The 27,347-nt window shown below is 47.4% G+C and overlaps 1 long non-coding RNA gene across 1 annotated transcript; it reads left to right on the top strand.

Moving 5' to 3' along the window:
- Positions 1-17,772: 17,772 nt before the first annotated feature.
- LOC121446281 lies at positions 17,773-26,680 on the top strand. Its single transcript, XR_005974048.1, has 3 exons — positions 17,773-17,908; positions 18,593-18,941; positions 26,612-26,680. It is a non-coding gene; the product is annotated as an uncharacterized LOC121446281 (long non-coding RNA).
- Positions 26,681-27,347: the final 667 nt, after the last annotated feature.

Raw genomic sequence — 27,347 nt, forward strand, 5'->3', positions numbered from 1 at the left:
GCCCTATGGGTTCCCATGGGAGCAAAACAGAAGCTGCTTTGACCTAACCTAGTGAAAAAAAAAGTTCAGGACAGAACACCATTAAGCACATCCTCATTAGAAAAACAATGCCTTCTAACACAACCCAAACCTGTCTCCCAGTAACCCCCAAGAGCTCCAAGCTAGGGCCAGTTGGGGCCATGTTAGACACACCTGTGCCCTCTCCAAGGTTAGGGCTGGGAAATGTCTGGGATGCGAGCAGGGTTGCTTCTCTGAGCGTGTGCAAAGGTTTGACGTGTGTCGGGTGGAGATGTATATTGTTGTGCATTCTGGCAACCCGACTGGTAAGTAAAGAACAGCTATATTTATCTCTGCCTCTCAGACCCAAGAGCTCCCCGAGCTGTGCCAGCGCAGGGAAAAACAGGCACATGGGGAGACGCCTTCCATTATGGTGACAGGTAATTAGAGGATGCGAGATGTTCAGAAATCTCTTTATTAGACAAATGCTGCTCGTAAACCCCATGCAACAAACATTCCTGGGGAGTTATCACTGGTCTCGGGATTTCATCACTGAAGGAATCCCAGCTCCCCAGAGCTAAGGTCTTCTCCGGGTACCATGTACAGACGACATGAGACAGCATGAAGGGAGGGTGTCAGACTTGCAGGGGAAAGTGTCTGGATTCGACCCTGATTCTGCTCCTTTCTAGTTGCATGTTTTTAAGCAAATCATCTTAGTTCGGCAGGCAGCAGTTTCTGTCTCTGCGCTTTGCTTTGGGGAGGGTTTCTAGGAGACTAAAACCAGTAGGGCTGGGGCGGGGGAAGGAAAATGGGAATTACTTAATCCAAGTCTATTGGAGCTGGGACCATCAAACAGGAGTTTCTCAGTAGATAATCAGAAGAATAGCATAGAGCAGGGACAGCAAGGTTTTCTGTTATGCCAAGGACCACAGAGCAGGTATTGAGACCTCCCAAGTCATGTGATCTCTGTTGCAATGACTACTGGTAGTTTCTTGACATTCAGGAAACATCACCTGATCATTGCAGAGGGACCAAGGAGGAACTGTTCCAACAGATTTAGGAACAGTTGGTGAGAGGCTGAATGGAGGCAAGGGAGGTGGGGATGGAACAAGAAGATGAGGATGGAGAAAAAGGGAGGCCGTTGCCAAGGCCACAGATGCCTAGTGGAGTACCCTTTATGGACCATCATAGCTTATGATGTCATGCTTTGTGATTGCCAGTGACTATGTAATGATGTAGCGCTGGAAAAGACTGCTTATTGGGGGTCTATCATCACCTAGACACTGGGCCAGGAGTTTTATACAAACTACTTTGTTTTACTCCACTGACACCCTACAAAAGGAGCTTAGGGCTCTCACAGAAGAAAAATCCAGGGACAGAAAGCCGCATAGCTGGTAGGAGACAGAGAGCACCTTTGATCTTGAGTTAAGCATTCTCTTTCACCTGCATAGCTTGTTAGGATTGAGTTGGGAAAGCCCAGAGTCTGAGAGGGCATTTCTCATGGGCCCCTGGTTACAATGCAGGTTTCAAAGGAGAGCACAAGAGAGGAGGGTAGAGAGGAGGAGGGAGGGGGAGAGGAAAGCTGGGGCTAATGGAGGAGGTGGGGAGGGGGGGAGGAGAGCTAGGGCCAATGGAGGTGATGGCGTTTGTGGTTGAGCTGGTCTTGGAACTCAGAGGTGCTATTTTCCCTTTGGTCTTCCTTTCTGAGCATTTGGCCGCTGCCTGTTTGGGAGGAAGTTTCGGAGGGCCAGCTGCATGGATCTAGTCTCTTGAACATAAGATTGGGATACCAGAAAATTAACCTCCTTGGTATGACTGCCAGGACCCCTTCCCTCGCTACTAGTTCTACCCCTTGTGTGTGCTGCTCAGAAGGGCCCCACTGGTGTTGCTTGTCTTTAGCCACACAGCTAGCAGGAGAGCCCTAGTCACTACTGGACTCCAATTCTCCTCTTCAAGTCTGCATCACAACTATCCCTGACAAAATATCTTTGTCACCCTATTCCTGGTGAGACACAATGGTCCTTTTGATGGGAGGCCCAATGTCCAGTAATCCAGGAGAATGCATTCCTTCAGTCCCAGTTGGGCCTCACCTTCTTCCACATAGATCTACTCTGATGCCTGGGTAGTGTGGAGAGCACACAGGCTCCTGCAAGCTCAGGTCATTTGGAGCCAAGGGCTGGTCATGCATTTGTCCCAGGTATAAGGGAAAAGAAGGGGGTTCAGATATCTGATAGATGCTATGAGAAGGAGCACAAGCATTCATTGTTTCCTGCTTCTTTACCTCAGATAAAATGTGACTGGTTGTCTCAGGCTCCTGCTGCCGTACCCTCTCTATCTTGATGGACTGTTGCCTCCGACGATGAACCAAAACAAGCCGTTTTCTCCCTTAAGTCGCTTCTGTTGGGTACTTTATTTTTAACTCACAGCATCAGGAGAAGGAACTTAGATAGGTGGCTTCTTCCTGTAAGTCTTGTCTGCAGTTGCCAGGCTGTGGCTGAAAGCCACTGGCCACTCACAGGCGCATCTCCAGTCATAAACCATTTATAAACACATCCCTAAATGCATCACCTAACCCCCCACAACAATCCTGCTTCCTGGGTATCTTCAGTTTGAGGATGGAGATGCTGGGGTTCAAGAACAGATGTGATTGGCCAGGCCCACCCTCCAGTGGGGGGATTCTGTCTCTGTGGTTGTTTCTCCTCTCAGGAGGGCAATCCTGTGTTTGGTAAAATGTTAGCAAGGAACATGTGACTTCAAGATGCCTTTTGTGCAGCATCTCCCAGGCTGGGGACCGGGACCATAGTTCTGTGTTCCTCCTGACAATGCCTTCTACCGTGATGTATCTTCAGGTGCATCTCTTAGTGAAGTTAGGTTCTCCCTGAGGGGAGAGGCTCTGCTTATTGTGTGCCAGGGCCTGGCATGAAAAGGAGCGGATGCATGGCAGGCATTGGCACAAAGTAAGCGCTCAGCATTTGCCTGGTTATTACTCCCCCTTCCCCATATTTAACTTGTTCTGCTCCGAAGTCCTTATGCTTTGGGAGGTGGAGATGAAGCACTTCCAAAGTTCCTTTGGGCTCCCCTTCCCCTTATGGGTGTTTGGGGAGAGTCCTCACAGCTGACCTTGAGATGAAGCACTTCTAAAGTTCCTTTGGGCTCCCCTTCTTATTATGGGTGTTTGGGAAGAGTCCCCACAGCTGACCTTGAGGACAGAGATCTAATTCATTCCATTTGTAGCATCTGTATCTCGACTATATTCATCCCTATGCTGCATCTCCTCATGGTTGAGAAACATCTATGCTTCTCCTGTCAAGAAGGAAGGATGTTGGCTTCTCAGTCCCTGAAGAACTACAGGACTAATTCTCAGATGCCAATTTCTTAACAGGACCTTGTCTTACTGTTGACCAACTGTGGGACACTTACATTTGGGGACAATGCACTTTCCTGTCTCAAGGGTCATGAACAGGTTCTTTGTAAGTTATTTTCCACCCCTGTGTTTCCCTTCTTTCTCACCTCACCCGCTCCTGCTTATCTTTCTTCCAGATAATGGTTGCCACCCTGGCATGAAGGGTGCTGCTGGGATCTGGGGAGACCCAGGCTTCCAAGTTCTCGCTCCTAGCAGGAGGGCACTGCGTTTGCTAATAGGTGTTAAATGGGAGCATCAAATTTTAATCGGCTTCTTAATGGAGTCTGGGGATCTGGAGGAGTTCTCCAGTCCTGCATTATGCTGCTGGCTGGAGCCAAGCTGGATGCTGTGAGTGGGAAGGTGAAGTGGGTGGCTGCTGTCACAGCCAGAACTACTGGAAGTTGCTTGGGCAATGCGGTCAGTCAACAACCACTTCCATTCAGGACCAAGGGCAACATGGCTCAAGTGGCCAATATTACCGATATGACCCTTCCTAGTGACCCGTCCACTGTTAGCTTCTTCTTGATGGAACTTAGGTCTGTGAATATGGGAGAATTCAGGAATTGGGAGACCCTGCTCCATAACCTGCAATATTCAAGTTGAAGAGATGGCTGTGAACTTGGTGTGATAGCTTGCTATCATGGTGACTGTCTGTGAGTCCAACCTACAGGAGTCACCTGTTTGAATAAGATGTTGACATTCCTCCAGTTGAGAGGCAGGGTGTATTTTCCTGTCTTTGGATACTGGGATGGCTGGTCTTTGATCACCCAATGTGGCAGGACTGTCATTAAGTAAGTTCTAGACTAGAGGACTTAATAAGTCTTGCTGAATTTCTTTCCAACTGCTTGAGATCATGAACTGAGACCATGAAAGAGTGCCTGGATGGCCTGTGAAAGCCAGAGCCCATATAGAGAAGAAGCCAGGTGTCTCTGTTCACGTGAAACCCCATCTGCGTGTGAGGTGATCTTGATGAGCCAACTGAAGTCTCATCATAGACATAGAAGTGAGCTCAGGAAAGGATTTCAGAAGAATCCCATGACTGTAAACTTACAGATCATGAGAAGCAAAACATCACTACTTCAAGAGACTGGCTTTTGGGGTGCTTTGTTACCTATTCATAATAGATAACGGAAATGCTCAATGTCTTGGGGCCTGGGATTCTTGGATACAGCACCAGTGTTGGTGACTTTTCAGCTGAGAGGTGAACCAAGGAAGAGGGGCTGCGAGAGTGCCTAGGATACTCTAAGTCAGCACTGTGAGCGGCCTGGGAAGGAGATGAGGTCATTAGGAAGGGATTCAGCTGCCACAGTGAGATGCGAAGTTATTCAGCGGTGGGAGGGGAAGGCGAGGAGAGGGATGATGTGCAAGACATTTCAGAGACAAAACAACGGGGCTTGATGAATGACTGCCACGAGCAAGAAGGATGAGTCAGAGATGACTTGGAGGTTGCCAGCTTGGATAAGGGAGTAAACAATGCAGCCGAGGTGGTGGGGAGCAAGCCTGAAGGTGAAGGCAAACCAGCCCGACTTTGAGGCTTCTGGGTGGGAGAAGGAGCCGCTGGACATTGTAGGACATATGAGGCCTGGCCAGGGCTGCTGTTGTGAGACTCACTGAGCAGAGGCACTGACACTGGTGTCTGAGGACACAGCATGGTGAGCATCAGGTGACTGTCCTTGCATAGCTCTGTAAAGACCGGCTCTACAAAAGTGTCTGGCTGTTGGACATCCTTCATGGGGGAAATGTGGAGCATTGAGTGGGCCCCAGAAACCAGCAGATTCCACACTTCCACGTGTATAAAGCTTCAGGTCATTTAAGATTACAACCTATGATTTAATTTAATCTCAAAAGGCTCAAATTTGGGCTGTGGAGACAGCTTTGTTGGTAAAGCACTTGTCTTGAAAGTGTAAGCAGCTGAGTTTGATACCCAGAACCCACATAGAAATCTGGGCTTGTAACATCACTAGAGAGATGAGACAGGTAGATCTGCGGGCCAGCTCGGAGGCCAGTGAGAAACCCTACCTCAAAAAAAAGTGACTGGCACCAGAGGAATGACACCTACAGTTGTCATTTGCTCCACCAATCTGAGCGTGTACACACACACACACACACACACACACACACACACACACACCCAATGCGCACACACAGATAATAAGCACATCTCTAGCTTTCAATGCAGGGGTTTTAACTGCAGGGCCCTTTGGGTTGAGGATTAAAACTTGCATTTTAATCTTTTTTGTGTGTGTGCATTCCAAGTTTTCTATAATGAACATTCGATATTTATTCTTTTTTTTTCTTTTTGGCATTTAATGCTTTAAAAAAAAAAGAGAAAAATTCAATACTTTTGTCTTTTTGATTTTGACATATAATACCTTAAAAAGAAGAAAAACAAAGAGGTAAAACAAGCCAAAACAAGATTAAGAGCTCAAGGCCCAGGCAAAGGGAGGCTTTTAGGGTGCTTCTGTTCTCAGACACCAGGTCAGTACAGCAGAGCAAAGTCAAGGGGTGACGGACACTGGGAAAGAGCATGACCAGTTTCCATGGGGACTGTAAACGTGGATGCCATGTCTGAAGTCTTTTGGAAATTTAAGGGCAGTTGAGCAAGTATGTTTGTGACTGCTGGGGACAGAAGATCAAAGTAAACTCTCTTGGTAGACTTTTGGGGAAGGTTGATATCTCAGTAATTGTGTTTTTCTTTCTGGAGCTTGAATTTAGTGTCTGTGTTTGCTAAGGCAAGCCTACATTTGAATGATATCCCCAGCCCAGGGCCTAAGTTTGGAATTGCTTATAATTGGGCTGGCCATGTTGAAAACTCTGGTAGACAGCAGATCATGTCCAAATAGGCCAGGTCCCAATCTCAGCCCGAGAAAATGGAGATCACTAATCAAGTCCCCGAGTCTTGTGGTCAGGCTTGTAGGCATGGGGTCCGAGTTGGGGGAGGACTTCCAAAGCAGTACATGAAAAACGCAAAGCTTCATGCATGCGTGCGTGCCTGAGTGCATTTGTGTGTGTGTGTGTGTGTACTCCAAGTGTCTTTCCACCATTTGCTTTAGACAAAGTCTCTCATTGGCCTAAAGTTTGCCAAGTAGGTTAGGCTAGCTGGCCAGCGAGTCCCAGGAATTTACCTGGCCCTACACACCCAGTGCTGAGTTTGCAAGTGTGTCACCATGCCCAGTTCTTCACATGGGTGCTGGGGATAAAACTCAGGTTTTTGTGTTTGCGGGCAAAGCACTGTAGTCACTGAGTGGTATCTCCAGCCCTGTTATAGATGATAGTTTGAGTTGCAAGGGGACTGGTCTAGGTCCTGGGCAGCAAGCAGGGAGAAGGAATGGCTAGTGAGGAGGCCTAGAAATTAGGTAAATGAACCGTTCTGGGAGTAGGGCCTAGAACTCGGAGAGGGAGACTGAATCTTGGATTCTGAATCTTAGGATCTTAGGCCCCCCTAAGAGCACCTAGCCCAACTCACCATGCCGTTGGGGCTTTATTAGGGCACCGATAATGTTTACCTCATGTTGCTGTGTGGAAAGGCCCCCGATACACACATCCCGGCCCTGCTCTGGATATTTAGGGTAGGTAGTGCTGGTGACTAAGGAGAATTGGACAGATAGGCAAGTTTAATGAGGAGCAAGGATATGTTTGTTGCCTATGATCCCTCTTCAGTCAGCAGGGATATCACTCCTGTTTCTCTCTGTCAGAAAGCTCACCCGTGAAGTGGGAAACCCGCTCACCTTGTTGCTTAGAAGGGCCTTGTTATTTTGGAGGGGGGTCATAAGAGTTTTGGGAAGATAATTATGTCAAGGGGTGAAATAGCTTGCTACAGCACATTCCGATATGCAGGTGAGGTGTCAGTGTGCCCCTGGAAAAGCAGCGTGCCACTTTCGTTTCTCTGCCATGTCCCCTGACGGCCTGCTGTAAGGGGTGCCCGTGACTACAACGATGGGCAAGGTTTGTTGGTGCTTAACGGCTAACCGGTTCCTTGTAAACACTTCAGAGGTAGCATCTCTTCCGTCCTTGTCATCATTGGTCTGTTCCTATTTCCCAGAAGAAGAAGGACATGCCTGGAGAGTTAGCTTCACACATAGTGGGTTCGGGAAGAATCGCAGGATGCACCAATGACATCTGTATCAAATCCCCAGCATGCTGCGCTTAGTAGGCACACATCCAGTTGACATTCCTAAGAACCCAGGCTGGGGAGATGCTAAGGTGCCAACCGTGGAACCTAAGGGCCCGACTTGGATCCCTAGCACTCGTGCCAACCCTGGGCTTTTCCATCGTCACAGTGCTGTGGGGGAGGAGACAGGAGGATCCCTGGAGTTCCTGGCAGCTAATCAAGTCCAATCAGTGAGTTGTAGGTCTCCCCGAGACACCCTGTCGCAAACAGAAGGCATGAATTTGAAAGAGAGCAGGGAGGGAAGGGAGAAACATAATTATACAATAATCTCAAAAATATAAATAATAAATAAATAAATAAATAAATAAATAAATAAATAAATAAGATGGCTCCCGAGGAACGACTCCCGAAGTTGACCTCTGACTTCCTCAGGTAAGTGCACATATACTCGTGTGTACCCACACACGTTGGAACACGCTTTCCTCACATAAAATGCAACCGACTTAAAAATAAAATATCTTCAGAACTTGATCCCTTTTAAAAACACGTTTTGAATCTCTGTTACTAGGAAGAGAACGGGAGAGGAGAGTGGGCTGGCTTTCCAGAGAGATTCAGAATTTCCATTTCTGTAGCGGGTGCAGCTTGCTGCCCTCTGATCTCAGCCCCGCTCCCACTGCCCTTCTGGCTTGGCTTCCCGGGTCCTGAAGAGGACGGCGGGCTGTGGTGGCAGGCAGGAGCAGGGGCAGAGCAGAGATCAGTGGCCTTTTTGCCGCTGGAGCCGGTGAGGCGGAGGCCAGACGAGCTGGAGCTGAATGCGATTTTTTGTCAGCGTTCCCTTCCCGTCTATGAATGCAAATCCTGAATTACAAGCCATCCGGATGACAAGCTGACATTTTAGCTCCAAACATTCGCCTATAATTAGCAGAATCTAATGCAATACAGGGAATGGCTCCATTTTACACACACATTAGCGTAATGCCTTTAAATAAGATAATTGATTATGCCTCTGCATAAGAAAGTGAAATATTCGGTGTAATTAAAACCAGCATTCCAATCTTGGCTCCCTGACAGGTGATCCACGTGTCAATTTATAAACCCTTAAGGCAGCGCTCACACCCACATTCCAATTTTTAAATTTTTTTTTTTTTAAACTTTGGAGAATTTGGCTTTCAGTTTTGGGTCTGGAAATCGGAGTGGAGGTGGCTACTGAATCTGGGGGATTTCTGTGTGCCCTTCCAGCTTGACACCACCATAAACTGTTTCCCCGTTAGGGCTTTCTTTCAGAGACGGGGAAGTCGAGGCTCGGGAGGTGTTAGCGGTTCTATGATGGAGTCTTGGAACATAGTAATCTGTCCATCTCACGGCTCTGGGAATTAGATTCTATTTTGAGCTTTTTTGTTGCTAAAAGGGGGAGAAAGTGTGGCTTGATGGACAGAAAGTCGGGGAGGACTCACAAAATCTGGATTCCAGACCTGAAATCTTCCCGGAGCCTCAGTTTCTCAGTTGCTATTATGTTGCGTAATTAGGCATAAAAAATGAGTCTGTATAGGGTGAGAAATCATAACAGAAATCTAGAGAGAGAGAGAGAGAAGTTGGATATGGATGTGGAAATTTTAGCTGTCTTGGAACTTAGGGGTCCCCCACATTACTCATCCCTTTTGACCCCATCTTTACCTCTGAACATTCAGTGGCAAGAAGGATACAGGACTCGGGATATGCTGAGAGGCTGCTGGGACTTGGGCAGCTCTCTGACTTGCTGGAGCCAGGGGATGATGCTGGGATTGTGTTGGGTTAGCCCTGTGTGATCCCACCCATTTCATATCTCTCCAAGGGTTAGACTGAGCATGTTTTGTGGGATGGCTGGCAGGTGTTGGCCAATGATCCGGAACTGGGAAGGTCTTCCGCTCCAGTTGGTTCCTCCTGAAGGGGCAAATGAGCGGCTTCATCCTTATTCTCATGGACCTATCTTTGCCTTTATCCAAATAACCTTACCCAAATCCCAGCTTCCTACAGAGATGCTAACACTAAGGCATCTTTGTGGTCAAACCTCTTCCTTGTGTTATTCCTGCTGACATTGGGGTCCTGCTGCTGCCAATACAAGTCACCATAGACTTGGTGGCTTGAAATACATTTAATATGTTAAATGTATACAGACCAGAAGTCTGAATGAATCTCCTTGGGAAACCTCAAGATCTCATCACAACCCACTTTCCCCCTGGGGTTCTAGCATAGGACAACTTTCTCTTCTTGTTACCATTTACAAAGCCAGCAAGGGTGGGTTGAGTCTTTATCGTGGTGTATGACATGAGTCTGACTTTCCTGTTCCTTTTCCATTAGTCAGGGACCCATGACATTATACTCCACCTATTAGGACAATTCAGGAAAATCTGATCTCCAAGTTCTTGACACACACATGTCTTCAATGTTCATTTTGTCATGTAAAGTCACATGTTGACAGGGTCCAGGGATTGGGGTATGGGCATCACTGGGAAGTCATTTTTATGCTTGGCCTAACACCCTACACTCAAGACTAATTCTAGTCCTGATCTCTTTTTAAATTGCTCCAAGATTTAGTGGCTTAAACAAGAAGCAGTATTTCAAAAATTATCTGAAATTACCCTAGCTCAGGATCTCCGACAAGGCTGTAGTCAAGGTCAGTTGGAACAATTGTCACCACAAGGCTTATTGAGACAGGAGTTTCTCCCAAGTTCACGTCCATGGGCCATTGGCAGTCCTCGGACATTGTTGGTCACTTGGTGAGTGTGTTAGTTACTCTTTTATTGCTGTGATAAAACCATACAGAAGAAGGGTTTTGTAGGGAGTGAGGAAGCACCGAGTTAGTGAAGTCCTGAGTGATTGCCTATTGTTGATGCAGGTATGACCAGGACTCCAGCTGTCAGATTCCTGGGAAATTAGCAAAGTTGTTACCTATATGGGCCAGGCTCAAAATGGGGTGGCAAAGCTCTCCTTGGAGGTCCCAGTATGAGGGTTTATGAATGAGTGACCAATGTGTCTAAAGACAAGCAAGTGTAGTTCCCTCCTTCCAGATGTTCACAGCCTGAGACTGCTCACCTAGAGACCTTCTACTGAGACCAGCTATTCCACCCCCAATCCCATGCTCTATTAACAAACATGCTGAGGTTCTGGGCTGTGGAAGTAGCAGTTCCCACCTGATTCTGGCTTTCTTGTATGCATGTCTGTGTGTCCATCCTTCAATCTTCTTTCTCTCACCCTCCCCTCTCAGGGTTCCAGGACCCAAGCCACATGGGTTGTGGTCAGGTTTATCTGGGATTGCTGTTTCAGGGGAATACGAGTTCATCACCCTCATGGTGGGGAGGCATGGCAACAAGGAATAGGTGTGGAGCAGGATGCTGAGAGCTCATGCCTTGAGCCTAAAGCACGGAGAGAGAGCAACTGGAAGTGGCATGCGTCTTTAACTCTAAAGTGTGCCAGCAGAAACAGACTTCCTCGAATAGGCCTCACCTCCTGAACCTCCTCAAACGGCACTGACAACTGGGGACAAGGTACTAAAATACATGACTTTAGGGTTACTCCTTCACTCAAAGAGCCACTGCGGCAGACGTTCATTGCTTGCCTCGTAGGCAGTTCTGTCAGCAGCTCGCGTTGTGAGAACAAGAGTGAAGGGAAGCAAGGCCCCCCTGCTGGAAGCTGAAGGCTTTCAATGAATCAGTATTAGGAGAGAGTAGCCTCATGCTTCCCATACTGATTGTTAGAAGCTAGTCACTGGATCTAGCCTGCGTTCAGGATGATGGGGCTACCCAGGGTGGGACTACCAGAAACAGGAATCAGATTCATAGAGCATGGGGCTGGAGAGATGGCTGAGAGGTTAAGAGCATTGCCTGCTCTTCCAAAGGTCCTGAGTTCAATTCCCAGCAACCACATGGTGGCTCACAGCCATCTGTAATGAGGTCTGGTGCCCTCTTCTGGCCTTCAGGCATAACGCAGACAGAATATTGTATACATAATAAATAAATATTTAAAAAAATTCATAGACCACTGCTGTAGTTTTAATGTGTCCTTTAAATGTTAATGCATTACAAACTTAACCCAAAATATCATTTGTTCATAGTGTTTGGAGGTGGGGCCTTTAGGTACGAATTAAGATTAGATGAGGTCATAAGAGTAGGGTTTCTATGTTGGCATCAGTGACTTTCTAAATGGAAAGAGACTCGGGCTAGCCCATTTGTTCTGTTTCATTATATGCTGCCCATCACAATGTCTATAAAACTTTCTTCATTCTAGGCTAGCAATTTTCAAACTAAAATTAGAATTGTCTGCAAAGCACAATAAAATCCCCATCTCTGTCTTCAAGCCTGCGCATTCCTATTTAGGTGGGCCCTCTCACCTCTTAACAGTGGCTTTGACCTGTATCAGACGTCAAGTAACTGATTAAGAGGGTTTGCTGATATCGAAAAGAAGGGGCTTGGAGACACCATGGAATAACTTGACTTCCGGGTCTTCTAGATGAGGATGACGATGGCGGTGAAGACAAGGATGACATCAACAGTCGGAGAGTTATTGTTTATGTGAGTACTTAATGCTTGGCAGGCGCAGTGCTAAGTTACTTATCTCCAGAGCCTCGGCCTCTTCATCTGCAAAACGGGGAAAACATTGACAATGGGGGGGGGGGGGTTGGATAATGGGTGCCAAGATGCAGTTAAAAAGATAGGATATGTTTTGGTGTTCCGCAGCTCAGAGGGAAGACAGAAGTTCTTGACAACCTGCTCTATATTTTATGAAGACAGAGATGAGAGGATCTTGGAGACTAATGACTGTGATTTGATCAGTGTGTACGATGTGTGTGTGTTGAAATACCACACTGGACAGCATTCATATATACAATCAATACATACTAATTAATGAAAGATTTTTAAAAAAGGAATGAAGTAGTATCTGTCCAATAGAGGGATGATTATAAGGTCTAAAAGATTTGCCTTTGTAAATTGTTCAGAGTCAAATGTGGTACCTGTTAGGTCCCTGGTTTACATCACTTTTTCTGGTTCCGCCCATCCCTGCACTCCATCAGGAGACCTGAGATACCAGGGTGCAGGGTCCACCCAATTGTACTGGTATCCTGGAACGGCTGGAAAGGCTGAGCGAACTCAGAGATGCCAGTGGAGGGCACAGTGCAGCAACCACAGCCTCACAGGCTGCCCAGCAGACTGTTTCACTGCCTGGGCCAGGGTGAAGTTGGCTGTGTGGTACCCAAGTCTTCCGTCAAGGGGATCAGGGCAACATCTCTCATCAGGAGTAATGACTCGGAGATACTTTTACCTCCATGTGACAGAACTGGAACTATTCTCTGTAGAGGGACAGTCCAGGCTACAAGAGGCTGTCCCTTTTAGGCTTCATCCACTTCTTGTCACTGACTGAGCTCTGTGGACAATTATTCCAAGAATTCTCTCACCACAAATGCATCTCTAGTCCTGCTTAGCAGCTTTGCCTGCAGCTAGGATCAATTCATGGGTAGGTTTGGGCCTCCCTTGCTTTAGCCACAACTTCATTCTTTTGGTATAGTCTGTATAGACTGTATCCATATAATCTGGGATTTTAGATTTTATTTTATTTTTAATTGTGTGCGCGCGCAGTTGTGCACTTGAACTCAATCAGGTTCCCATGGAGGCTAGAAGACAGGTTCAGCTCCTTTAACTGAAGTTTACAGGTGGTTGTGAGCTGCCTATCACGGGTGCTGGGAACTGTAGGAGGCACAAAGGTAGGTTCACAGATAAGCACTAGGGAATCAGCAATGTTAAACACACAAGGTTGTGTCTCCAGAGGGAGAGCTGTATAACCTAGTTTCTGCCCAGAAGCCTGGGCACAGATGTGGTTAATAACCTGGTGACCTTTGCACTATTTCTGTGGTCACACTGGCTTCTCCCTCATACCCTTATCTTGAACTTGTTTTCTCAGTACATCCACAGAACCCAACTTTATGGAAGGCATCACATGTACTTTACAAAGGGTTTTGATGTAGTCTTGTCTTCGGCTTTGTTGTGCACACGGGATTGAATTAATTATCACCAGAAAACTTTATTCCAAATTATGCCGTGCTAAAATAAACTGCTCGGGTCAGGCCCTCAGAATTTGAATCAACATCGGCTACTGAGTCAAGTTGAACCAAGCTGCCTTCTTGCCTCCTGCGGCTTGCTATTGTGTCAGTCCTGGTGTTTGCAGAGAACCCCCAAAGGGAAACACAGGCAGGTCCTCCGCCAAGGCAGTCTGTGCTCTTACCTTCTCTCCAGACCCAACATTTGAGATTTTAAACTTCTCCTGTCTTTTGATGGAAAGAAATTGAAATTGAGGGAAGGTCCCATGTCCCGAACATTCTCTGGTGGCTGGCGATGGGGGCTCAAGTCACAGTCTCTTGGAGCTCACCTATAAGAGCATGCTCCTCTGTCATAGCGCTGAGAGTCTGGCCTGACAGGTAACCGTGAAACCCTCTCCGCCGCTCTGTGCTTGGTGGCTGAGAAGGCTGTGGATCAAACAGCTTTTCTGCTTTGCCCAAGGTCCCTTCAAATGGTCAGTGGCTGGATTCGCACACAGGCCTCGTGTTCCAAGCCCCTTTCACTTCACACCCCTCCTTCTGTCATGGAGCTGTTTCCAGGTCCTCGGTGCTGGGAGAGAGTCTAGGACATTGGAGTTGCAACTAGCAGGGGTGTCAACGGGTGATCTGTCCCAACTCTCCCATTTTAAAGAGGGACAAACTCAAGATTCTCAGTTAAGAGTGACCATCTTAGTGGCTCATGAGCTGTTAAACCCCCTCTCCCCATTTTTTCTTTCCGTGAGACAAGGTCTCATTGTGTAGTTCTGGCAGTCACGGAATTGGATATTTATACCAGGCTGGCTTTGAACTCACAGAGATCTTCCAACCTCTGCCTCCCCAGTGCTGGGATTAAAGGTGTGTCCACCACACCTAGATTATTTTACTTTTAATTATGTGCACATAAGTGTAGGTGCTCACACAGGCCAGAAGAGGGCGCTGAATCACTCTGGAGCTTAAGGGCAGTTGTGAGCCTTGGATGTTGGGAACTGAATGCGCTCTGTGAAGGAGGCATCTGGAGTACAAGTGACTAACTGCTGAGCCATCTCCAGTTCCACACAAGCGATTCAAAGTCCCACAGTTCCCCCGAGGCATTCAAGCCAGTATGACTTTTTGCTGCTGTTGCTTTATTTCTGACCACTCTGGCTGCTGTCTGTAGCATCTCATCCTTTTTTCGCGGCCTCTCCACCTAGATGCTAGTAGCCCTCGCAGGCTAGGTTTGGTGCTGTCTACCCGTGGGATAACAGTGGCCCCTATAGCCTCCAGGTTGGTCCCCTGCGCTTTATTAATTGCCGGCTGACACATCTCCAGTGCTTCCCACCCATTAGGAGAGAAATACAGTTTGTTTTAGTTTCTGTTCTCTACTAGTAGATATTAGGAAATGTTTCTGGATGGAAGGAAGAGGAGAGGAGAGGAGAGGGAGGGAGGAAGAGGGAGGGAAAAGCGCTTCCAAGCGTGGTTCTTCACCACTCTGGCCTGTCTCTTGCAGGTACCGCCAGTGGTGGAGAATGTTGGCCTCTGTACTGTCAGGGTCTCCTCAAAAGCCAGAGAGTCCAGGGAGCCCCTCTGGTTGTTTTTTGGGGGGGGCTTTCCCCTGTCTTCTGAGCTTTTATTCTTCCTGGCAGTCCCCGGAAGAGGGAAAGGAGTGAGGGGGAGAGGAACAGAGATTGAGGGGGAGAGAACAGAGGAGGCTGCTCTGCTCCAAAGCCGGGGAAGAGCACTTTAAAAATGTCACTTAGAACCCCTGAAAGAATAAGCTGTAAAAACAACCACACACTCTCTGCTGGGTGACGCAAGTCAAAGAGAAACGCAATGCAATTAGTCACCGGTTCCAAGTAGGAGGCGGGCAGTGGGGGAGGGCGGCAGAGCTGGAGAATGGCGAAGGGCTCGGGAGCCTGGGGGAGCCTCCCTCAGAAGCTCTGCCTTGTTTCCGCTGACACAGCCTCCGTCTCTCCAGGGAGATGTTTCTTTCCCTTCACCCCCACTTACTGGTCAGAGCCTCTTTCCCACGAGGTGGCTTCCTCCATCTTTGCCAGCATAGTCAGCTTCTTAGGTCTAGAGTTGGGGAGAAGCGCCTGGGGTACCACCTGCAAGTTCTGACTAAGGGAAGGAGGAGGCTGAGAGAACAGAGCGAGCGAGCATGACAGGCTAAAGTGGGAAATCTTGACCCTGGGGCCTCTCTGTTGCTTCTACCCCCCCCCCCCCCCCAGCCCTCACTTTCCTACCCATTTTGGTCTAAAAGGAATCTTTGCTCTGTTGGATCTTTGACGTAGTTCATCGCTGACAGCTCCGTTTATTAACCAAGCATTTATTAACCTCCTACTAATGTAGTAGACTCCACTTTCATGGTGCTCACAGCTTAGGTGGAAGAGGCCAACAAATGGGGTGCGGTAGAAACAATGCTGGTGGCTTCTCAGTTTCCCCACTTGAGACATCACATCACCCAGCTGCTCTTCACGGGGCCGAGGGGAAGGCCAATGGCCATTATTACATCAGTGTCTCGGGGCTGGGACAGAATAAGTGGCCAGGTCTACCTAAGGAAGGAGGGGTTTATTTTGGTTCATAGTTCATAGATACAGCCATGATGATGGGGAAGGTATGGTGGCAGGACAGGGAGATAGCTGATCATACTGTACCTAGCCATGGTCAGGAAAGACAGAGAGAGAGAGAGAGAGAGAGAGAGAGAGAGAGAGAGAGAGAGAGAGAAGAGAGAGAGAGAGAGAGAGAGAGAGAAAGAGAGAGAGAGAGAGATTTTGGCGTCCTACTTGTTGTCTTCCTTTTGTTCAGTCCAAGACCCCAGGCCATAGAATGGAACCACCCACACTTAGGGGAGGGTCTCCCTACCTCATTTAGTCCAGTCTAGAAACTCCCTCATGGACATGGTGGGAGCTGCGTCTCTTCGGTGATTCTGGAGTCTGTCAAGTTGAGAATATTAACCATGGCAGTTGCCTTTCCTCTGACCCTTTTGGTTTCCTGAGTGTGATAGAAGCACATGGTACTGAGGAAATCTGGGTACCCTGGGACCCTCCATGTTGTAAGAGCACTGAACTTCTAGTGCAAGAGGGGATACAGGCAAGAAGGAGCAGGATGTTTGTGTTAGGGCCGTGATTACCCTGTGTCTTAAATGCTTGTCAGTGTGAACCCCTCAGATCAGCAACATGGGCAAACACAAGGAACTTATTAGATGGATAAATTTGTGGGCTCTGCCCAGACCTCCCAGATTAAGGCCTTAGAGATTGGAGCCTTGGGATAAGACTTGTAGATCGTTTCTGTGTGTGTGTTTGTGTGTGTGTGTGTAAGTTTAAGACACACCATCTGAAGAACTCAGGCCCCAGCTGAGTCTTGTGAGATGATTCCTCCCCTGATTTTTGTAAATTTTGGAAGTGTCCCTCATCACCAGTAAATCTGACTGAAGAAGAAGAAATGATTTCCAATTCCTGTTCCTATTTAGAGTTTTTAGCCTTTCCCTTGTCATGTGAGATTTCCCTCTGTATGCTGTAAATACCACTGGTTAATAAAGAAGCTGTTTTGTTAATAAAGAAGCCTGTGATAGGGTTGAGCAGAGCTAGGTAGGGGAAACTAAACTGAATGCTGAGAGAAAGAAGGTGGAGTCAAGGAGAAGCCATATAGTCCCATGGGAGACAGTTGCTGGAACTTTACCCGGTAAGTGACAGCCATGTGGCAATACGCAGATTAATGGAGGTGGGTTAATTTAAGATCCGAGGTATTCAGAAATATGCTTAAGCTATTGGCCAAACAGTATTGCAAATAATATGGTTTCTGTGTGATTATTTTGGGGCTGAGCAGCCGGGAACAAATAAGAGACCTCCTTACAACACCCTTGATTGCCACCCAGATGCAGGGCCCAGGCTCTTTTTGACACATTGTTTTTACACATCACACCACTCGAATGCAGCTCACAGAGAGTGATTTGCATAATAGATGTCCCTTTAGTTCCCAGTGTGTGTGTAGCCTTTCCCCCTTCCCTCATTCTCCTCTGTATGCTTCTATGCACTACATTTGTCAAGGACCTGAATTCTTTCCTTAGGTCCCCTTCCTGCCCAGTCCTTTAGGATCTCCACTCCTCAGTTGTAAACTCTGATAGTTATTTTCATAAAGACTGTTGCTTTTCTGGCTCTGTCTGATAAATAATAATTTGCCTTAACTCATCATCTTAGTAACGTGGCCTCCGACTTGTTCTCAGGAGGGTCCTGCTACTATAGCCTTGATGAGAGCCCATTTCTTCGCGATGAAGCGTCGTGGTCTGTGCTCCTCATGCCCATGTGCCCTGTGTCTAGAAGCCTCTTCTGTATGTCATCAATGACTCGGTTGTCAGGTGGGCAGGTCCCTAAACAAATTCCCTGACAGTCTTCTCTCTGTTTGATTGTTTCTCTGTTTGTTGTTTTTCTCCCACAAACCTTTGTTCATTTTGCATATTCTTTGCTGGCTTCTTTAGGGTCTTTTGATTTATAGATGCCGCCTTCTTCATTTAGCCCAGACCATGCCTCTGCTTGCCTTCACTGCCAAAACTCTAATGGCAAAAAGAATGCCCCGTGATCCTGGGGAGCCCATGACAACCACTTCTGCATTGCCCTTTGAGTCTCCTTAGGCTCCTGTCCATTTTGCCTGTTTTCCAAATGATGTCCTAGACTAATGGCATTTCAGCCATCAGTGTGAAAATGAAGGCATGCTGACCTCCTCTCTCCAAATGGAAACACAGCAGGTGTCTCACTGAAGAGAAGGCCCTGCCTTTCATGAACATGCTTGACTTGAGCCCATAGTAGGGATATATTAAACTATGGGTGGCTGAGTGAAGGGATATTGACGTATTTTTGTGTCTTCCCCTTCTTGGCCTGGCCATCATCAGATAGACTGTCGCCTTTGCGTTCTCTCTCAATCGTCCCTCTAAGTTGGTCCTTGTGTTACGTATTTAGGATTTCCTCCTGTTTGAGCATTTTTTTGAGTTTTCTGTCATATAAGACAGATGCCTCTACTTATGTCTCTGTCTTTTCTTTGCCAGAAGCAGACCCAAATCACAACCAAATGACAAGGACCAGTTAGGCAAAATGAGGATCACAGAAGTTCGAGCCCATGGTTTCCATCTGGAAGATCCAGGAGCAGGCCTTTGGGTGCAGCGAGCAGCACGGGATGCTGGGAGCTTGTTTCTCTGCAAGAGCAATGATATTCTTCCCTGTGACTTCTCCCAGTCTAGAGAATCCATGACCTTGGCTAAAAATCAACAACTCTTTCTTCTGCTTCAGTTGGTTTTCCAGTTAAGATGGCTAGGAGGGTCTCTTCCTAGTTGGAGACAGATATCAGAGCCTTGCAGGTTCACAGATACATGACACACAGGAGCAGCATTTGCTTGGGTAGGTTTCCAGATGACCTTTTCCCTCTGGGCCCGGTGATACTCAATGGGCAACCCAATCGTTCTCCCAGGGTACAGAGATCAGCAGACTGAACAGTGGCATCCCCTGCGGATTCCGCAGTGATCCGCTCTCCACCTTACATCTGTCACAGTGATCACTAGGACAGCCACCCCAGGATCGTTGTTTTCTGCCACACAGTGTCCCTGCTTGCTCCTCTCATTCTGGGGTGGATTTCCCAACAGTGCAGGGACTTAGCGCAGATGCTTTTGTTCTTGGAAAAGCTTAGAGAGTTGTTTATGAGGCTGGTCAGAGGGAGACTCGAAAGTCACTGGCATCACCGAACCAGCTTACCCCATCTAGGTACCACCGGACTAGAGGCTGTAGCTGAGATATTTTTTTTCCCCTCTGGGCCACCATGAGCAAGGATAGAGTAGTGAGATCCTGCTTCATGGCTTCTAGGATGCTGAAATCTAGGTGTTGGAGAGAGAGGCTGAGGCTGGGAAATGTCACCAGATGTTCCCTTCACTTTACAGAAAGGCTGTATTGTGTAACGTCTCACTCCATTATCCTAGACCTTTCACGTCCACAGCAGCGCAAGCCGCAGACGTGGTGATGGATAAAATATGCTTGGTTTTGTGGAAATGATCTCTCTGTCCCATGTAAGAAGTGACGAAGTTTCCTCAGCTCTAGGAGTCACCGGTTTTCACATATGCAAAGTGGCCAATGGTATCAACTTCATGGATCCACTGTGGGATGACAATGTGCAATGCGCAGTGTGTGTGTGTGTGGTGTGTATTCTCATTGAGGCAGGGCACACGATAACTCCCATCAAAAGGCAGCACAGTACAGTGAGAAGAGCCCTGGACCTGGGGGCCAGGGAGCCCTAGGTACTGCTAGGTACTGTATTAGTCTGGGTTCTCTGGACTCTAGAGGAACAGATCTATCTATCTATCTATCTATCTATCTATCTATCTATCTATCTATCATCTATCTATCTATCTATCTATCTATCATCTTATATCTGTCCATCAATGTATCCATCCATGTATCTAACCATGTATGTATGTATGTATGTATGTATCTATCTATCTATCTATCTATCTATCTATCTATCTATCATCTTATATCTGTCCATCAATGTATCCATCCATGTATCTAACCATGTATGTATGTATGTATGTATGTATGTATCTATCTATCTATCTATCTATCTATCTATCTATCTATCTATCCATCCTAGAAATAGAAAGGGGATTTATTAGAATGGTTTACAGGCTGTGGTCCAGCTCCAACAATGGCTGTCTACCAACCGAAAAGTCAAGAATCCAGTAGTTGTTCAGTCTGTGAGGCTCGATGTCTCAGCTAGTTTTCATTACATGCTGGAAATCCAAAGAAATATGGTCTAATGCCAGTGAAGGAGTCGACTTGCCAGCAAGATCAAGCAGGTAAAGAGCAAACACTTCCTTCTTCCATGTCTTTTACATAGGCTGCCAGCAGAAGGTTTGGCCCAGATTTAAGGTGTATCTTCCTACCTCAAAGATCTGGATTAAATGTGGGTTTTCTCACTTCAAGTGATTTAATTAAGAAAAGAATCTCTCACAGGTGCACCAGACCAGGCTCTAGCATTTGGGCGTGTTTCAGATGCAGTCAAGCTGACAACCAAGAATCGCTATCACAAGTACAAATTCCCCTTTTCTTTCTCCCCCTCCCAGCAGCAGGGCCTTGGGAAATTGTTCAGTAGGGAGCCTTAGTTTCTCATCCAAAACTAGGCTAAAAGGGTATCCACATATATTCATTTTCCATCACGGCTATGATGGATTGCCAGACTTAGTGGCTTAAAACAGCAAGGAGTTGTTCCCCTACAGCTCTTGAGATCAAAAGTCTGAACACGGGGGCTGGAGAGATGGTTTGGTGGCTAAGAGCACTTTCTCTGAGCGCATGAAGACCAGAGTTCAGATCCACCCACAGAGCAAGCTGGTGGGCAACATTCACAAGCGCCTGCACTCCAAGTCTAAAGGGGATGGAGACAGAAGGATTGCTGGAACTAATTGGCCTCTAACCTAGTGGAGCTGCAGGTACAGAAGATACCATTCCTCAGAGGAACAAGTGGAGAAAGCTAGACGAGGAAACCTAATGCCCTCTCTGGCCTCTGTGTGAGGTGAACGCTCTATTCTGAGATGAGGACTTAGGTCCCCTAGGGCTTTCAGAGCACTGGCCTGGGGTTGACCTAAAGGCATCTAAAGACGGAGCTTAATTGGAGTTGCCTTCCAGTACCAAGGCAGAGTGCAGAGCTTTCAATACATTTAATCTCTCAGAAGCCACCGAAGGCAGAGACACCAAAGGTCTGTCACTGCACACTTCTAGGAACCTCTCTGTCTCCAGACCTTTATTCTATTCCTAGGCAGAGGGTGGGAGGAGTGTGAGAACCTGATTGTGCTTGTTCTTCAAGGCAGCACCCAGGCATGGGGGAAGGAGGAGCTCCAGAGACAAGGAGATTCAGCGATTTTTCTATCAGATACTTTCAAGATTTTCATTACATACAATGCTGGCCCTGTCTGCAAACAACCAGGGGATGTACATGGTCCTTGCTCGATATGGTATAGACAAAGAAAGATCGGTGTTGAGAATAAAGCCAAAGGTAACGATGTTGGAGTTGGTGATCAGAGGAATTTGTCCAACGCTGCTGATAACTGTCCTTGGACACACCACACGTTTGCTCAGCAAGCTGTTTTCATGCCACCGAAGTCCCTCTGCGACTGTTTCACCTTTGATATGACCAAGGCTGGGGCTTCTGCGATGCACCAAGGTCACTCAGCAATTGATGAATGGACATTTGATCTTGGGTGGTGGCTTGGCACCGACCCCTAGTACGAGCTACAGATCTCGGTGGGAGAAGCTGAGGAAGTGGTGTGGTTAGTGACTTCCCCCTGCTGACCTCAATGATGCCCTTTCTTTGTCATTCTCTAGAATACAGTAAGGGACGAGGGAGAGCTCAGGGAGATGGGTTGGGCTTGTCTGAAGAACTCTAGTAAGAGGAAAAATTTTCTGCCCTTTGCTGTTTTGTTTTGTTTTGTTTTGTTTTGTTTTTTTTGCGTGTCTGCCTGGAGGCTGTTCATCATTCCCTTAGAGGCACTATCATGTATGGCAGGGAATCTGGAGGACTTGAATTAAAGGTGGGTGTGCTAGCCAGCACTTGTTGTGGAAGAGGCTGTGCAGAATGGAGGCCTGCCCAATTCCCTGGGCCCTTGGTGCTTCTATTCCTCCCGCTCAACAAACCCTGAATGAACGCATGCATGTGCACACACACACACCACAGAAAGAAAAGGGGGAGTGAGAGAAGAAGAGAGGGGAAAGAAAGACACACACACAGAGGGACACACACAAACACACACACACACACACACACACACACACACGAGATGCACACACACAAAAGGTTCTCCTACCCAGGGCTTTTCAGAGGCTGCTCCGGAGACCCCTGGACGTGGAGGAGAGATAGTGATAAAGACAGAACCCTGACGATGGATCACTGCTGCAGTGATGACGGAGGAGAGTGTCAGCATCCCCTGCAGAGAGCTGATGTCAGGGTGACAGAGAGCCCTATCAGCAGTGTCCCCACCAACCATTTTCCTGGAGTCAACATGGGGGTGGTGTCTGCCCAGATCTCTAAGATTTCCATTAGTTCCAGTCTCCTTCCAAAACATGCCTTTTCTATGGGAGATGTCTTATTGTGTTCTGCAAAGAGCTCGCTGGGCACAACTCCCATGCATAGAACTTCAGAGATAGTGATTAGCTGATCACTTTCCCTTCCCAGTTCCCAGAATCCTCTAGGGTGTGGCCTATACCAGGGACTGTTTTGTCTCCCCTCTTAACCGCCTTTCTGGAGGCTTTCTGTCTCATTTGGAAATGTCTGTTGTCTGTCCCTGCATAGGACATGCTTGCTTAACTTGGCCTCTTGGGGCCTCTCCTAGGGTGTGCCATGTTGAAGAAGACTTCATCTAGAAGAGTAAGTGTTGCTCCATAGACATACCTGGGATCTCTATTCTCTGTCTTCTGACTCATTAATATGGTTGAGCCTTTTAACCTTCCTGACCTCAGTTTTTTTTTTCACTGATAAAAGGGTACTAGGGAGAGGATGGAATTTGAATATCTCATAACAAATGACTGGAGACTGCGATCGCCATCTCCAGGATCCTCCTTGTGCAAAAACAGAAGCCAGGGTATGAAAGAGAGTCTGGATTTCTCTCATGGCTACTGACCTGGTATTATGGGAACTAAGCCCGTCTTGTGAGAACCCCATCCACCCGGTCCCAGGCTGTCACCTCCACTCTCTGTCTCACAATAGCATCACTAGCTTATGAAAAGCACCCTTCCAGCACACAAAGGTCTGGGAGACACATTCAAACCATATGTGAGCCATAGCAAGTTTCTGGGCTAGAACAGGGCCCGGGACCAAGGAAGCGAGGTGTTCAGGAGAATTGGCATAGGTGTGGAAGTACACAAGGGTCTGACGGCTTGGTCACTCTCCTGCAAACTAATGCCTTATATTTGGGGCATCCTGATGACCCTGACCTTTGAGCTTTTCTAGGTCAGACTCTGATTCCAAGGTACATTAATAATAATAATAATTATTATTTTTATTGTTGATGTTGTTGAGACAGCAGCTTGCTATGTTGCTCCTGGTCCCCTACCTCCATCTCCCAATTACTGTAAATACAGTCACAGGCCACTGTATCTGGCTCCAAGACCGCCACTTCGGTAGAACGTTTGAGGTCCTGGGCAGCAAGAGTTTCTGTGTATCCAACTTTCAAAGTAGAGGAAGCATCTGTGTGTGTGTGTGGGGGGTTCATTCTCTGACTCCATTACTTTAATGCAAGGAGGTCACATCCACAAGAGCCTTGAAGCACTAGCATGGGGCTGAGGGCCCTCTCACTCACTGCCCAGGGAGAGGACCTCTTTGCCACCACACTGTTCCTTGGAGCAGGTTAGGGTCCTGCAATCGCCAACAGGCGTCATCTTCTCCTCCGTCTCCTACCCTCACTACTCCCTTAGACTGTCCCAAGCAGTCTGTAAACACAGTGGGTCTAACCCCTTTCTCTGTTAGGAACAGAATACTCCAAAGCAGGACCCCCTTTCTTCTTCAGGCCCGCAGCCCCGCCTTTACGTCTTCCCTTGGGTTATCTCATCATGAGACTGTTGGAATGAGCGGCAGTATGGAAGACAGGCGTGTTCCTTGGAATGGATTCAGCTGACTGCTAGCTTGGGATTAATAACTTATTTATCACACACATCGCAAAGCTAGCTCCTAAATAGATTTCTCAGCTGAGCTTGCGATCCAGGGCCAGACACTTTTGAGATGTGGAGGAAATGGTCAAATCCACAACCACCACCCACAAAGTTTAACCGAAGGAAGGGGTGAAGCTGGTAGGAGAGGAGGAATTGATACTGTTTTGGAGTGTCTCTTGGGTGGCACAAGGCAGTGTGCATCCCTAGTCTCTCCTGGTATACTCTCAGAGGAGGAAATGGGTTCAGAGAGGCTGCGGAGAACACACAGCCTGGGAATGCCCGTCCTTGGGACCCAAACCAAGTCAGTCTGCCTTTGAAGACCGTGAGAATCTCTAGGTCACCATGTAATTATGTTTCTGGCAATAAGTTTGACATGTCTTGAAAAAATCCATGAAAGGATGGGTTGGGATTGAGGAGATGGCTTAGTGGGTGAAGTAGTCACCATCTAACAAAGTGTGCTCGGTGCAGTTCAGTTGCCTAGAACCCAAGTAAATCTGCACAGGTGCGGCAGCCCACCCGCAATCAGCCCTTGGCGGGTGGAGATGGGGGTCCCTGGAGAGAGATTAGCCGAATCTACGAGCTCCGCGTCCAGTTGAAAGACTGTGCTCCAATGAATCTGGTGGAGAGCCATTGAGGAAAATATCGGATGTCAAATCAGACTTCCCACATACACATTAGCCAGCACACATATGCAGCCATACACATGCCAACATACATACACACGTATGCACATTGGACATATATACACATAGAAGAGTTTCTCACTTCTGTTTTCTTCTCCCCTCCCTTTTGTGCAAATTCCTGTTTTTCTGGCTCCCAGCGCTCTTTCTCCTTTCCCTATCACCACCCCTTTCTCTCTTTCACTTTTATGGCTTTTCTAGGGCATTGGATCTACTGGGCCGGAGCCCATGCTGAATGCGCTGACCCAGGCAGCCATTTCTCTGGTGCCAACAGTGGGCAAGGAAGCTGAGGCTGGCTGACTTGTGTAGCAGAAGGGAGAGAGGCCATTTCAGAGTTGGCCTTGGCGACTCCTGGCTGGGACACTGGCTGACTGGTGGCTCTGGCTCTCTCTGGCCTGGGGACGCTGGGCACATGGAGGCACCCAGTGGCTTCATGATGGAGAACTTCCCACCACACAGCTAGGCTTCAGAGAGTCCTGGGATGCTCTTGAGCTGAAACTGCCCTGGTCCAGGTGGTGGGCAGAAGGAATAGGGACATCTGCAGTGAGCTGGGCACACTGAGCTATAACCCACGGAGTTAATTTTCTTTGAGCCTCCAATATCCTAGGCTGGTAATTAATTTACTTGAGACAAGGTCCGCCATCTTCGAAAAGGGCTAAGTGAACCCTGAAATGATGGGATGAACATGACAGACGCATTCAGGATCTTGAAAATCATAACTTGTAGTGGAAGAGAGAGAGAGACAGCCAGTGGGCATGGAAGGAGCTAGAAGAAAACTGTCTGTTTTCACTTCTAAAACCCCCATTAATTTCCATCCACTCTGGTCTTTCTACCCACTTCCTACGTGGTGTTAATTATCAGCTATTACAGATTCCTGCCAGCATCAAAGACGGCTGTGTGGCTGATCAAAGATTCAGGATTTAAACAAAACAAGCAGCTTCTCGCTGTATTTCAAAATCTGAGGACACTCTGGTCCCCAAAGGGCAAACACACACGCAGCTCTGTGTCTTCAGGACCATCCGCAGCCCTGTGTCTGATGATGGCACAGTCTGTGGGTGACAGTCTCTAGGGAGTAACTTCAGTTAAAGTCCTTTAGTGGTGAGGTTTTTCTTTTTAGAATGGAGACTCGTCTAGCATTTGTAGAATGCTGTATAGAATGAATGACCAAGGGACATCGTGGCTCCTGTCTCCTGTGAGGTACCCACTCTGTTGTCACCGCTTAGGGCCCCCGCTGGCAGGAGAGCAGACTTTAGGGCTGGAGTGTAAAGTCCAATCCTGTAACTTCTATGTCATCCTGGTTAAGGTGTGTAATCTTTCTGAGCTTTGTGGATCCCTGGGGAAGCAGGGATGCTGAGCCAAAGGGTGGAGTCTCTCTAGGAACATTTTGTCTCTGCCACTTGTTCCCTGCTTTACTCTAGGTGAGAAGTCTACCCATGGATTTTGGTTTCTCTATCAAAAATACAAAAGCACAAAACACCTCCTTCTTTGATTTTTTTTAAAGATGAAATGAAAAGATAAACCATTTCAGATGTAAACTCTACATATGAGGTGGTCAAAAATAGCATTTGAAACTCTTCATTTAGAATGAAATAAAGTGTCTTCTAAGTAATTTATTCCCAACTCATAAATGGTCACGATGTTACGGTAAGCTTAGCAGTCATTTATGATGAATTGATTTTTTTTTATTTCATGTCTCTCCTCAAGTACATAATTCAACAGCAAGTTCCATGGCTGGTTTCCTGAATGTGTCTTGAATCTGCATTCTCTCTTCACCTTCACAGTCATCTGCTGTGGCCACAGTCACCTCTCCCTCCAATCTCTGAACTTGGCCCAGAGTGCTCTGATGTTCCTGGCACTAAGAAATGAGGTTGAACCTTTCCATGGAGCTGGAGGATTATGGGACTTCTCTGACCTTCTTCTTCATCAGGGTGGAAGCGATGCTATGTAGCATAAAAGCCTTCTATAGAACATTCTCTCAATGTTCCCTCTTGGACCTGAGCCATTCTATTGAAAGGAAGCTCCCAAATGCCATGTATGTATGTCTCAGAGGGTAGATCCTGCTAAACCTAGCTTTCGCCATCCCAAGCCATTGGAGACTTCTCAGCTGAGGTCCCAGACATCATGAGATCAGATGAGGTAGATGCACTGTGTCTTTGCTAAATTTTGGACCCACAAAATTTGTGACCATTAATAAAATTGCTATGGTTTGAATGCTCCTGAATAGGAGGTAGGGTGTCATGCAAAGGTAGATGATAGAGCTGTCTCCCTGGCAACTGCCACAGCCTCTGAGTTTGTCCCCTCATTCCGTGACTATCCACCCTCACACAGAAGCCACTGGGATGTCTTAAAAACAAAACACTAGTATGATAGCATCACTATGACATGTAAAACCCTCTAGGTGTGTTACCTTCTCAGCCCATGTGTTCTGGTCCCTGCTCTT

Source organism: Microtus oregoni, unplaced genomic scaffold (genome assembly GCF_018167655.1).
Source record: "Microtus oregoni isolate MIOR12 unplaced genomic scaffold, Mior012 000000F_ref0000247, whole genome shotgun sequence".
NCBI lineage: Eukaryota > Metazoa > Chordata > Mammalia > Rodentia > Cricetidae > Microtus > Microtus oregoni.